The 14,150-nt window shown below is 45.6% G+C and overlaps 1 non-coding gene across 1 annotated transcript; it reads right to left on the bottom strand.

Annotated features, from left to right (window-relative positions):
- Positions 1–9,628: 9,628 nt before the first annotated feature.
- Trnas-cga (transfer RNA serine (anticodon CGA)) lies at positions 9,629–9,703 on the bottom strand. The gene has a single exon. It is a non-coding gene; the product is annotated as a tRNA-Ser (tRNA).
- Between the last annotated feature and the right edge of the window lie 4,447 nt (positions 9,704–14,150).

Here is a 14,150-nt window from a genome sequence, read left to right as displayed (position 1 = left end):
CCTTAAATAGATATCTGCAGGATGACCATGGGTGGGCTCCAGCAATTATTCTGATTACACGTTTTTGAGCAATGAATACTTTTCTACTCAACAATGAATTACCCCAGAATATGATGCCATACGAAAGCAGCGAATGAAAGTAGGCATAGTAAGCTAATTTACTGAGATTCTCATCACCAAAATTTGCAATAACCCTAATAGCATACGTAGCTGAACACAGACGTTTCAGCAGACCATCAATGTGTTGCTTCCAGTTTAACCTCTCATCAATGGATACACCTAAAAATTTTGAAAATTCTACCTTAGCTACAGACTTCTGTTCAAGGTCTATATTTATTACTGGAGTTGTGCCATTTACTGTACGGAACTGTATATACTGTGTTTTATCAAAATTTAAAGAGAGTCCGTTTGCTGAGAAACACTTAATAATTTTGTGAAAAACATCATTTACAATTACATCACTTGGTTCTTGGTTTTTGGATGTTATTACTATACTTGTATCATCAGCAAAAAGAACTAACTTTGCATCTTCATCAATGTGGAATGGTAAGTCACTAATGTATATCAAGAACAGTAAAGGACCTAAGACCAAACCCTGTGGGACCCCATACTTGATAGCCCCCCAGTCTGAGGAATCATCTGTTATTTTAACATTACATGAACCACTTATTTCAACTTTCTGCATTCTTCCAGTTAAGTATGAATTAAACCATTTGTGCACTGCCCCACTCAAACCATAATGATTTAGCTTATCTAAAAGAATACTGGGTATTAGAGGTACCAGTGTGTACAGCAATCTTGACCACCGCCTATGAAGGTCTCGCTGTATGGTGGTACAAAATGCAATGTGTGGTTTTCATGAGCAATAATAAGGGTGTAAATGATGTTTATGTTGATCTCTATTCTAATCTTCTGTACAGGTTATGGAACACTCGGTACCAAGGTGATGCAAAACTTTTTTTGATGTGTATATTAGGGATGTGGTGCGCTCAAAGTAATTTTAGGATATCCCCCACATAAAATGTTATTAATTAATGTATGAATAAGAGACACTCAACATTCCCTACTGAATACGTATTAGTCTGTGTACACCAGGTTTACAACAGTTTCTAAACACTAAACAGTTCTGTTCAGTATACTTCAACCCAAATGAAAGGATAAGATTGCTTCTTCACTTTGCTCTGCTCAATGGAGTCACACAGTTGATCAGATGCTTGGAACTTGCTTGTCTGGGAGAAAATGTTTTTCATTATAGTTCAATTAAAATTACTTGACTATTGACATTACACATGTCATAGCTAATTTCCTCCAGTCAGAGAACTCAGTGTCATGCTCGAATTCTTTGCCATTGCCAAAATGTCACAACAATTAGTTCACTTCCATTTCCTTGTCCAGCTTTCTTTCTTGATGTGTTTGGATCCCAAATCCTGTTCCTGGCCCTTTTATATCATATTTCACCTCACATGATAACCACACCAAAAACAATACGATGCTAACAAAATATACATGTTTCATACACAGCCCTAACAAAGCACTATTGGATCCTTCCTGACAAGATGTGATTTAGCGTGATTTAAACATTTATTATAATCACAGAGATTGGCTTACTTTATATAAGAGACCAGGAGACACCAGAAGGTTTCAGATTGATTATATAATGGTTAGACAGAGATTTAGTAACCAGATTTTAAATTGTAAGACGTTTTCAGGGGCAGATGTGGACTCTGACCACAATTTATTGGCTATGAACTGTAGATTAAAAACAAAAAAAAATTGGAAAAAGGTAGGAAATTAAGGAGATTGGACCTGGATAAGTTGAAAGAACCAGAGATTGTGGAAAGCTTCGGAGGAAGCATTACACAATGTGTGACTAGAAAAGGAGGAAGGAATAAAGTAGAAGATGAATGGGTAGCCTTAAGAGATGAACTAATGAAGGCAGCAGAGGATCAAATAGGCAATAAGAAAGGCCTAGTAGGAATCTTTGGATAGCACAAGAGATATTGAATTTAACTGATCTGAGGAGAAAATTTAGAAATGCAGCAAATGAAGCTGATGAACATGAATACAAACGCTTAAAAAATGAGGTTGACGGGAAGTGCATAATTGCTAAGCAGTAATGGCTAGAAGACAAATGTAAGGATTTAGAAGCATATTTCGCTAGGGGAAAGATAAATACCACCTACAGGATAATTAAAGAGGTCTTTGGGGAAAAGAGAAGTAGCTGTATGAATATCAAGAGGTGATATGGTAAACCACTCCTAAGCAAAAAAAGGAAAGCTGAAAGGTGGAAGGAGTATATAGAGAGGACCTATACAAGATAGATGAACTTGAAAGCGATATTATACTATGGGAAGTGGATGTAGATTAAGATGAGATGGGAGAGATGATACTGTGAGAAGAATTTGACAAACCTCTGAAAGATATGAAACAAGTCCCAAGGAGCAGACGACATTCTGTCAGAAATGGATAGCCTTGAGAAAGCCAGGACAAAACTCTTCCATCTGGTGTGCAAGATGTATGAGACAGGAGAAATACCCTTAAACTCCCAGTAGAATGCAGTAACTCCAATTCCAAAGAAAGCTGGTGCTAATAGGTGTGAAAATGACCAAATTGTCAGTTTAATAACATGAATTATTTACTGAAGAAAGGAACGGGCATGGAAGGGAAGCAGTGGTTGAAAAGAGAGTGAAATGGTTGTAGCCTATCCCCAATGTTTTTCAATGTGTACATTGAACAAGCAGTAAAGGAAACAAAATAACAATTGGAGTGGGAACTAAAGTACAGTCATGTAACTAATGAGGAAGTACTGTATAGAATTTGGGTGACAAGGAATTTGTGGCACAACTTGGCCAAGAGAAGGGATCAATTGATAGTATGCACTCTGAAACATAAAGGATCACAAATTTAGTATTGGAGGGAAATATGGGCAGTAAAAATCATAGAGAGAGACCAAGATGAAGACAGTAAGCAGGTTCAGAAAGACGTAGGTTGCAATAGTTATTCAGAGATGAAGAGGCTTACACAGGGTAGAGAAGCATGGAGAGCTGCATCAAACCAGTCTTTGGACTGAAGACCACAACAGCAACAATAGATAAGCTTCACATGACATTGCATGAAGCTGAATTTTTGAAGGCTGTTAACTAACCATTGTGACTGAGACACCAGTCATAAATATAACAGACATTTGCTGTACAGTGGCGTAGCATGGTGGTTAACATGTAAACTTGACATGTAGCATGTACAAGGTTTGAATCTTGTCAAATGAAGCAAAAGTTCTTATTTTTCTAATTCATATCAAAAGATTTTCAATGATATTTTTATTCAGTTAATTGGTTGAACTGTAAGTTTTTTATCATCATCATATTGAGTTTTTTGTTTGCTCTTATATTTCTTCCTATCGTTTTTTTCATTTGGATTCTGTTTGTGTTGCCTACAATCAGCAACCAAGTGCCATCCAGGTATTGGTTGGTACTGCCACATCTCATGTAGCCAGTGCGAGGATAGTTTCAGGTAGCCAATGACAGTGAGGGCTTTTAGCGCTAAAACTGAAATTTTTCTGTTGAATATGGCTGAATTTAGTTCTGCAGCAGATCATTGATTACTGTTTTCTCAGTTGCAATGCACATTACAGTGTTGTGGTTAGATTAGGACACAAGTTTAAATGCAGGGCTACAAAACCCATAACCTGCCACAGCTCAGTCATTGGTCACTTAAAATCAGCTGTCAACAGAGCATCTCCAATTTCCATCACATCTCACACTGGCCAATTCCAGCATTGCTCCGTGTTAAACATTAACAGCATTTGTGAAGTGACTCACTATGCTTGTGTGTCCTGTAGAACTGAGCAGTAGGTGGCAGTGGATGTGGCAACACTGTAGTAGCAAGTGACAGACATCAACTGTCAAGTAATTTTAATTGGCCTATACTCACCATTGGTTCACAAGCACTCTCACTTTCTATGTACTCTCCATTTGTTCATGAACATAATCTGCCAAACAATTTCATTTCCTACAACATCCACCTCATTGGTATTTTCATAAAAATGCAACACAGTTGCAACATTTATGCCATGAGGAGCAACAATACAGTTATTGCCTGTAGGAACAGGTGTATCATTTGGGACATCATACACCAAATGTACTTCACTATTCTTTGTGATATCATGAGCGGAACTGTCACATGGACTCTTTACAATCATGCATATAATTGTGCTATTGGAAACTGACTTTGAACTACATCAATAATTGAAGGTGGCTCACTATGGACCTGATCTACCAGTAAAACATTATCACTAGATGTAAAATCCCTTATAATGCTTGTACTTTCAGAGCAGTTTACCTTTAACTGAGGCCGCACCTGCACCTTGTCATATACAAGGAATAGCAAATGTTTTAATTATCACCCAAATTCAAACATTTACATAATTATTTTTCTTTTTGTTTGCAGGTACAGGTTTGTAGTCCTGGTACATACTGAGTCCCTGCACCACTGCACTATAACATACCACTAGAGGAGATAAAACAAAATCGTGCACTCCACTGATAAAGTGGAATATTATGCTTGACATGACAGCAATAGAACAGGAATGTGATAACACAGTAAGACACAGTCAATAACATGTCTCAAGAGTTATGATACAAAATTTATTTAATTTTCAGTAACAGTTTTATGCCTGGCATTAGATGTCCTATACCTTACACAGTGAAATCTGAATAACTTGGTTGTCTCTTACAGTTTACGATATTGTTGGTATGACTGAAGGTAATTGTGCAGACATTCATTGGACTGAAACTTCCTGGCAGATTAAAACTGTGTGCCCGACCGAGACTCGAACTCGGGACCTTTGCCTTTCGCGGGCAAGTGCTCTACCAACTGAGCTACCGAAGCACGACTCACGCCCGGTACCCACAGCTTTACTTCTGCCAGTACCCCGTCTCCTACCTTCCAAACTTTACAGAAGCTCTCCTGCGAACCTTGCAGAACTAGCACTCCTGAAAGAAAGGATATTGCGGAGACATGGCTTAGCCACAGCCTGGGGGATGTTTCCAGAATGAGATTTTCACTCTGCAGCGGAGTGTGCGCTGATATGAAACTTCCTGGCAGATTAAAACTGTGTGCCCGACCGAGACTCGAACTCGGGACCTTTGCCTTTCGCGGGCAAGTGCTCTACCAACTGAGCTACCGAAGCACGACTCACGCCCGGTACCCACAGCTTTACTTCTGCCAGTACCCCGTCTCCTACCTTCCAAACTTTACAGAAGCTCTCCTGCGAACCTTGCAGAACTAGCACTCCTGAAAGAAAGGATATTGCGGAGACATGGCTTAGCCACAGCCTGGGGGATGTTTCCAGAATGAGATTTTCACTCTGCAGCGGAGTGTGCGCTGATATGAAACTTCCTGGCAGATTAAAACTGTGTGCCCGACCGAGACTCGAACTCGGGACCCTTGCCTTTCGCGGGCAAGTGCTCTACCAACTGAGCTACCGAAGCACGACTCACGCCCGGTACCCACAGCTTTACTTCTGCCAGTACCCCGTCTCCTACCTTCCAAACTTTACAGAAGCTCTCCTGCGAACCTTGCAGAACTAGCACTCCTGAAAGAAAGGATATTGCGGAGACATGGCTTAGCCACAGCCTGGGGGATGTTTCCAGAATGAGATTTTCACTCTGCAGCTGAGTGTGCGCTGATATGAAACTTCCTGGCAGATTAAAACTGTGTGCCCGACCGAGACTCGAACTCGGGACCTTTGCCTTTCGCGGGCAAGTGCTCTACCAACTGAGCTACCGAAGCACGACTCACGCCCGGTACCCACAGCTTTACTTCTGCCAGTACCCCGTCTCCTACCTTCCAAACTTTACAGAAGCTCTCCTGCGAACCTTGCAGAACTAGCACTCCTGAAAGAAAGGATATTGCGGAGACATGGCTTAGCCACAGCCTGGGGGATGTTTCCAGAATGAGATTTTCACTCTGCAGCGGAGTGTGCGCTGATATGAAACTTCCTGGCAGATTAAAACTGTGTGCCCGACCGAGACTCGAACTCGGGACCTTTGCCTTTCGCGGGCAAGTGCTCTACCAACTGAGCTACCGAAGCACGACTCACGCCCGGTACCCACAGCTTTACTTCTGCCAGTACCCCGTCTCCTACCTTCCAAACTTTACAGAAGCTCTCCTGCGAACCTTGCAGAACTAGCACTCCTGAAAGAAAGGATATTGCGGAGACATGGCTTAGCCACAGCCTGGGGGATGTTTCCAGAATGAGATTTTCACTCTGCAGCGGAGTGTGCGCTGATATGAAACTTCCTGGCAGATTAAAACTGTGTGCCCAACCGAGACTCGAACTCGGGACCTTTGCCTTTCGCGGGCAAGTGCTCTACCAACTGAGCTACCGAAGCACGACTCACGCCCGGTACCCACAGCTTTACTTCTGCCAGTACCCCGTCTCCTACCTTCCAAACTTTACAGAAGCTCTCCTGCGAACCTTGCAGAACTAGCACTCCTGAAAGAAAGGATATTGCGGAGACATGGCTTAGCCACAGCCTGGGGGATGTTTCCAGAATGAGATTTTCACTCTGCAGCGGAGTGTGCGCTGATATGAAACTTCCTGGCAGATTAAAACTGTGTGCCCGACCGAGACTCGAACTCGGGACCTTTGCCTTTCGCGGGCAAGTGCTCTACCAACTGAGCTACCGAAGCACGACTCACGCCCGGTACCCACAGCTTTACTTCTGCCAGTACCCCGTCTCCTACCTTCCAAACTTTACAGAAGCTCTCCTGCGAACCTTGCAGAACTAGCACTCCTGAAAGAAAGGATATTGCGGAGACATGGCTTAGCCACAGCCTGGGGGATGTTTCCAGAATGAGATTTTCACTCTGCAGCGGAGTGTGCGCTGATATGAAACTTCCTGGCAGATTAAAACTGTGTGCCCGACCGAGACTCGAACTCGGGACCTTTGCCTTTCGCGGGCAAGTGCTCTACCAACTGAGCTACCGAAGCACGACTCACGCCCGGTACCCACAGCTTTACTTCTGCCAGTACCCCGTCTCCTACCTTCCAAACTTTACAGAAGCTCTCCTGCGAACCTTGCAGAACTAGCACTCCTGAAAGAAAGGATATTGCGGAGACATGGCTTAGCCACAGCCTGGGGGATGTTTCCAGAATGAGATTTTCACTCTGCAGCGGAGTGTGCGCTGATATGAAACTTCCTGGCAGATTAAAACTGTGTGCCCGACCGAGACTCGAACTCGGGACCTTTGCCTTTCGCGGGCAAGTGCTCTACCAACTGAGCTACCGAAGCACGACTCACGCCCGGTACCCACAGCTTTACTTCTGCCAGTACCCCGTCTCCTACCTTCCAAACTTTACAGAAGCTCTCCTGCGAACCTTGCAGAACTAGCACTCCTGAAAGAAAGGATATTGCGGAGACATGGCTTAGCCACAGCCTGGGGGATGTTTCCAGAATGAGATTTTCACTCTGCAGCGGAGTGTGCGCTGATATGAAACTTCCTGGCAGATTAAAACTGTGTGCCCGACCGAGACTCGAACTCGGGACCTTTGCCTTTCGCGGGCAAGTGCTCTACCAACTGAGCTACCGAAGCACGACTCACGCCCGGTACCCACAGCTTTACTTCTGCCAGTACCCCGTCTCCTACCTTCCAAACTTTACAGAAGCTCTCCTGCGAACCTTGCAGAACTAGCACTCCTGAAAGAAAGGATATTGCGGAGACATGGCTTAGCCACAGCCTGGGGGATGTTTCCAGAATGAGATTTTCACTCTGCAGCGGAGTGTGCGCTGATATGAAACTTCCTGGCAGATTAAAACTGTGTGCCCGACCGAGACTCGAACTCGGGACCTTTGCCTTTCGCGGGCAAGTGCTCTACCAACTGAGCTACCGAAGCACGACTCACGCCCGGTACCCACAGCTTTACTTCTGCCAGTACCCCGTCTCCTACCTTCCAAACTTTACAGAAGCTCTCCTGCGAACCTTGCAGAACTAGCACTCCTGAAAGAAAGGATATTGCGGAGACATGGCTTAGCCACAGCCTGGGGGATGTTTCCAGAATGAGATTTTCACTCTGCAGCTGAGTGTGCGCTGATATGAAACTTCCTGGCAGATTAAAACTGTGTGCCCGACCGAGACTCGAACTCGGGACCTTTGCCTTTCGCGGGCAAGTGCTCTACCAACTGAGCTACCGAAGCACGACTCACGCCCGGTACCCACAGCTTTACTTCTGCCAGTACCCCGTCTCCTACCTTCCAAACTTTACAGAAGCTCTCCTGCGAACCTTGCAGAACTAGCACTCCTGAAAGAAAGGATATTGCGGAGACATGGCTTAGCCACAGCCTGGGGGATGTTTCCAGAATGTGATTTTCACTCTGCAGCGGAGTGTGCGCTGATATGAAACTTCCTGGTAGATTAAAACTGTGTGCCCGACCGAGACTCGAACTCGGGACCTTTGCCTTTCGCGGGCAAGTGCTCTACCAACTGAGCTACCGAAGCACGACTCACGCCCGGTACCCACAGCTTTACTTCTGCCAGTACCCCGTCTCCTACCTTCCAAACTTTACAGAAGCTCTCCTGCGAACCTTGCAGAACTAGCACTCCTGAAAGAAAGGATATTGCGGAGACATGGCTTAGCCACAGCCTGGGGGATGTTTCCAGAATGAGATTTTCACTCTGCAGCGGAGTGTGCGCTGATATGAAACTTCCTGGCAGATTAAAACTGTGTGCCCGACCGAGACTCGAACTCGGGACCTTTGCCTTTCGCGGGCAAGTGCTCTACCAACTGAGCTACCGAAGCACGACTCACGCCCGGTACCCACAGCTTTACTTCTGCCAGTACCCCGTCTCCTACCTTCCAAACTTTACAGAAGCTCTCCTGCGAACCTTGCAGAACTAGCACTCCTGAAAGAAAGGATATTGCGGAGACATGGCTTAGCCACAGCCTGGGGGATGTTTCCAGAATGAGATTTTCACTCTGCAGCGGAGTGTGCGCTGATATGAAACTTCCTGGCAGATTAAAACTGTGTGCCCAACCGAGACTCGAACTCGGGACCTTTGCCTTTCGCGGGCAAGTGCTCTACCAACTGAGCTACCGAAGCATGACTCACGCCCGGTACCCACAGCTTTACTTCTGCCAGTACCCCGTCTCCTACCTTCCAAACTTTACAGAAGCTCTCCTGCGAACCTTGCAGAACTAGCACTCCTGAAAGAAAGGATATTGCGGAGACATGGCTTAGCCACAGCCTGGGGGATGTTTCCAGAATGAGATTTTCACTCTGCAGCGGAGTGTGCGCTGATATGAAACTTCCTGGCAGATTAAAACTGTGTGCCCGACCGAGACTCGAACTCGGGACCTTTGCCTTTCGCGGGCAAGTGCTCTACCAACTGAGCTACCGAAGCACGACTCACGCCCGGTACCCACAGCTTTACTTCTGCCAGTACCCCGTCTCCTACCTTCCAAACTTTACAGAAGCTCTCCTGCGAACCTTGCAGAACTAGCACTCCTGAAAGAAAGGATATTGCGGAGACATGGCTTAGCCACAGCCTGGGGGATGTTTCCAGAATGAGATTTTCACTCTGCAGCGGAGTGTGTGCTGATATGAAACTTCCTGGCAGATTAAAACTGTGTGCCCGACCGAGACTCGAACTCGGGACCTTTGCCTTTCGCGGGCAAGTGCTCTACCAACTGAGCTACCGAACCACGACTCACGCCCGGTACCCACAGCTTTACTTCTGCCAGTACCCCGTCTCCTACCTTCCAAACTTTACAGAAGCTCTCCTGCGAACCTTGCAGAACTAGCACTCCTGAAAGAAAGGATATTGCGGAGACATGGCTTAGCCACAGCCTGGGGGATGTTTCCAGAATGAGATTTTCACTCTGCAGCGGAGTGTGCGCAGCGGAGAGTGCGCGAGTTTGAGTCTCGGTCGGGCACACAGTTTTAATCTGCCAGGAAGTTTCATATCAGCGCACACTCCGCTGCAGAGTGAAAATCTCATTCTGGAAACATCCCCCAGGCTGTGGCTAAGCCATGTCTCCGCAATATCCTTTCTTTCAGGAGTGCTAGTTCTGCAAGGTTCGCAGGAGAGCTTCTGTAAAGTTTGGAAGGTAGGAGACGGGGTACTGGCAGAAGTAAAGCTGTGGGTACCGGGCGTGAGTCGTGCTTCGGTAGCTCAGTTGGTAGAGCACTTGCCCGCGAAAGGCAAAGGTCCCGAGTTCGAGTCTCGGTCGGGCACACAGTTTTAATCTGCCAGGAAGTTTCATATCAGCGCACACTCCGCTGCAGAGTGAAAATCTCATTCTGGAAACATCCCCCAGGCTGTGGCTAAGCCATGTCTCCGCAATATCCTTTCTTTCAGGAGTGCTAGTTCTGCAAGGTTCGCAGGAGAGCTTCTGTAAAGTTTGGAAGGTAGGAGACGGGGTACTGGCAGAAGTAAAGCTGTGGGTACCGGGCGTGAGTCGTGCTTCGGTAGCTCAGTTGGTAGAGCACTTGCCCGCGAAAGGCAAAGGTCCCGAGTTCGAGTCTCGGTCGGGCACACAGTTTTAATCTGCCAGGAAGTTTCATATCAGCGCACACTCCGCTGCAGAGTGAAAATCTCATTCTGGAAACATCCCCCAGGCTGTGGCTAAGCCATGTCTCCGCAATATCCTTTCTTTCAGGAGTGCTAGTTCTGCAAGGTTCGCAGGAGAGCTTCTGTAAAGTTTGGAAGGTAGGAGACGGGGTACTGGCAGAAGTAAAGCTGTGGGTACCGGGCGTGAGTCGTGCTTCGGTAGCTCAGTTGGTAGAGCACTTGCCCGCGAAAGGCAAAGGTCCCGAGTTCGAGTCTCGGTCGGGCACACAGTTTTAATCTGCCAGGAAGTTTCATATCAGCGCACACTCCGCTGCAGAGTGAAAATCTCATTCTGGAAACATCCCCCAGGCTGTGGCTAAGCCATGTCTCCGCAATATCCTTTCTTTCAGGAGTGCTAGTTCTGCAAGGTTCGCAGGAGAGCTTCTGTAAAGTTTGGAAGGTAGGAGACGGGGTACTGGCAGAAGTAAAGCTGTGGGTACCGGGCGTGAGTCGTGCTTCGGTAGCTCAGTTGGTAGAGCACTTGCCCGCGAAAGGCAAAGGTCCCGAGTTCGAGTCTCGGTCGGGCACACAGTTTTAATCTGCCAGGAAGTTTCATATCAGCGCACACTCCGCTGCAGAGTGAAAATCTCATTCTGGAAACATCCCCCAGGCTGTGGCTAAGCCATGTCTCCGCAATATCCTTTCTTTCAGGAGTGCTAGTTCTGCAAGGTTCGCAGGAGAGCTTCTGTAAAGTTTGGAAGGTAGGAGACGGGGTACTGGCAGAAGTAAAGCTGTGGGTACCGGGCGTGAGTCGTGCTTCGGTAGCTCAGTTGGTAGAGCACTTGCCCGCGAAAGGCGAAGGTCCCGAGTTCGAGTCTCGGTCGGGCACACAGTTTTAATCTGCCAGGAAGTTTCATATCAGCGCACACTCCGCTGCAGAGTGAAAATCTCATTCTGGAAACATCCCCCAGGCTGTGGCTAAGCCATGTCTCCGCAATATCCTTTCTTTCAGGAGTGCTAGTTCTGCAAGGTTCGCAGGAGAGCTTCTGTAAAGTTTGGAAGGTAGGAGACGGGGTACTGGCAGAAGTAAAGCTGTGGGTACCGGGCGTGAGTCGTGCTTCGGTAGCTCAGTTGGTAGAGCACTTGCCCGCGAAAGGCAAAGGTCCCGAGTTCGAGTCTCGGTCGGGCACACAGTTTTAATCTGCCAGGAAGTTTCATATCAGCGCACACTCCGCTGCAGAGTGAAAATCTCATTCTGGATTCATTGGACTATTCTAATTTTCTGTAAATAATGACTGCTAAGTTGGAATATAGTCTTGTCGATGGAACTCGCTGTACCTGCTCTATAGCATTATTGCCAGAAGTGTCTCAGCATTGAATTGTCTGACAGTAGGATTGGAAGTGGGAGAGTGTCTGCAACATGTCATATTTTCTGCCTGTTAGTTGAAGGAGTTTAGTCTCTCCCAGCACTAAGTGGAAGCAGTTTAGTGCCTGGTTGACAGTGCTCTCTTTGGCAGATGACAACAGTATTGGTGGATGCTTACAATGTGCTGATGAAGAGGGCAGCAGAAGTAGAAAGTGATCCAGAATCTTGAGCACCATCTGGAGGTGTTGCTTGGAGCTGAAAGGTGCCAAGTGAGTTTTTGTACCTGTGTGGTGGTGGCCTCATTGTATTTGTTGTGTACTTCTTAAGGGTGGTACACAACATCCCTCTCCTGGAGGGAGGGGGAGGGGCAAGCCGGCTGTTTTCATTAGAATTCTGCTTCCCTGTTTGCCAGTGTATTTATTGGGTGCACGTGTGGTGTGTCCCCTGGCACATGTCCACAGTACCATGGGTAACCCACAAAATACCATGGTGAATGAGTGCCCAGTCAAGCATTTGGCATTTCAACTTCCATAGGCTGATCTGAGGGGTAAAATGCAGTGTCCACTTCCAACAGCTCACTGCTCGTGGATGCAGCTGGACCCTGCTGCTGGAGGCACTGGTGGCTGCATCAGAAAATCCCTCAGATGGTTGGCTGTGTTACACATCGTTGGGTTGTGTAAAAGAAAACTGCCTAGGAGTTCTGCATATGTGCAAGTGAGTGAGATGTGGCCTGATTTGATTTTAGAAGCATGTTGAGACCCCATGTACACATTTAATTTTATACATGACTTTGCTGAACAGTTCTATGATTATGCTTGATACCCATGTCTTTTTCCCATATTTGTGTATTGAATATCAGTCAATTTAAAATCTTTTGTTTCGCCTGTTGTCAAATCTCAGATTGTGTTTGCACAAGTGGCATTACAATTGACGTTAATGTTTGAAATGGTCTTCCATGTAGCTTCCCAGCTGGAGATGGTGTGCTGTGTGGAGTGGCTCTGTACTGAGAAAGGAAGAGCAATAAAGCAATGTCTTTATTCTACTGTTGAACCAGCTTTGTCATGCGTCACTTGAAAGTTCATGTGAATCTTTCAGTAAATCTGTTGTACTCAGCAAGAAAAGTGTGCAGAGTCATTAAATTCCCGAGAGGAAAATTGTGTGCCATTGTGAGTGACAAAAGATTTTGTCAGTCCTTCAATAGAGAAGACTCTGACAAAGCCTGAATAGTCTTCGTTCAAGATATTGATGATACCTGTATCAAAATATAAAAATTTGTGGAAAATATCAGTGGGGATGACCCAGTAGCTCCTGAGAAATGGTCCTGCAAAATCAGTATGGAGCCACAGCCAGGGTTCTGCTGCCTGCGTCCACAGAAAATATTGTCGAGGCAGAGCTAACTGTTATTTCTGACATAAGTGGCATATAGCCAGCATCAATGCTCTCTGGCAATGTATTTGGTGCGAACTATGCTCCAATGGCGTTAATGTAGCATCTGTAGTGCCTTAGATTTGAGTACCGCATGAATAAACTCTCATTTCTTATCTCATTCTGAGCCCACCAGAATGATATCTTTGTACATGGTATGTGCATGTCATATAGCCCAATCACATTTAATCTCTGGTTTATAAAGTAACTTATTATCATCAGGCCACTCCATTTGAATGTACTGTTTGGTCTTAGATAAAACAATATCTTTAGACACAAGCTGAGCAATTAAATTTGCTGATACCTACTGAAAACCAAACATCAGCTGAGGAGCAAAATTTGTTGTCCTTCCCCATTGGCAGATAAGGAAGCATATCCACATTTGCATGTTGTACTGTGGATCTGAATATAATTTTGTAGCCATAATTCAACAAAAGTAGCGTCCAGTGCAGCAAAAGTTGAGCTGTCAATGTTGGACAGTACTGTCTGATTCAGACATGCCCACAAATGGAGTGTTGCCTGTGAGTAGGATAAATTTATGTCCATAAACATAATCATAAAATTTCTTGACTGCAAATATAATCATGAGAGCCTCATTCTCAATCTGACACTAATTTGTTTGTGCCACTTCCAGAGTCTTTGAAGTGAATGTAAGTCAATGGAGTGGCACCTACGCTATGTACTGAATCATCCTCAGCACTTGTTAATCTCACACACACACACACACACACACACACACACTGCTTCAGACAAGAGAAATGAATCATAAAATTCCTCTGATAATACACTTTCATTTAGACTGCATGAA

The sequence above is a fragment of the Schistocerca cancellata genome, chromosome 1 (genome assembly GCF_023864275.1).
Source record: "Schistocerca cancellata isolate TAMUIC-IGC-003103 chromosome 1, iqSchCanc2.1, whole genome shotgun sequence".
Taxonomy (NCBI): Eukaryota; Metazoa; Arthropoda; class Insecta; order Orthoptera; family Acrididae; genus Schistocerca; species Schistocerca cancellata.
Note: the sequence above shows the minus strand (reverse complement) of the source record. Positions and strands in the feature narration are given on the sequence as shown.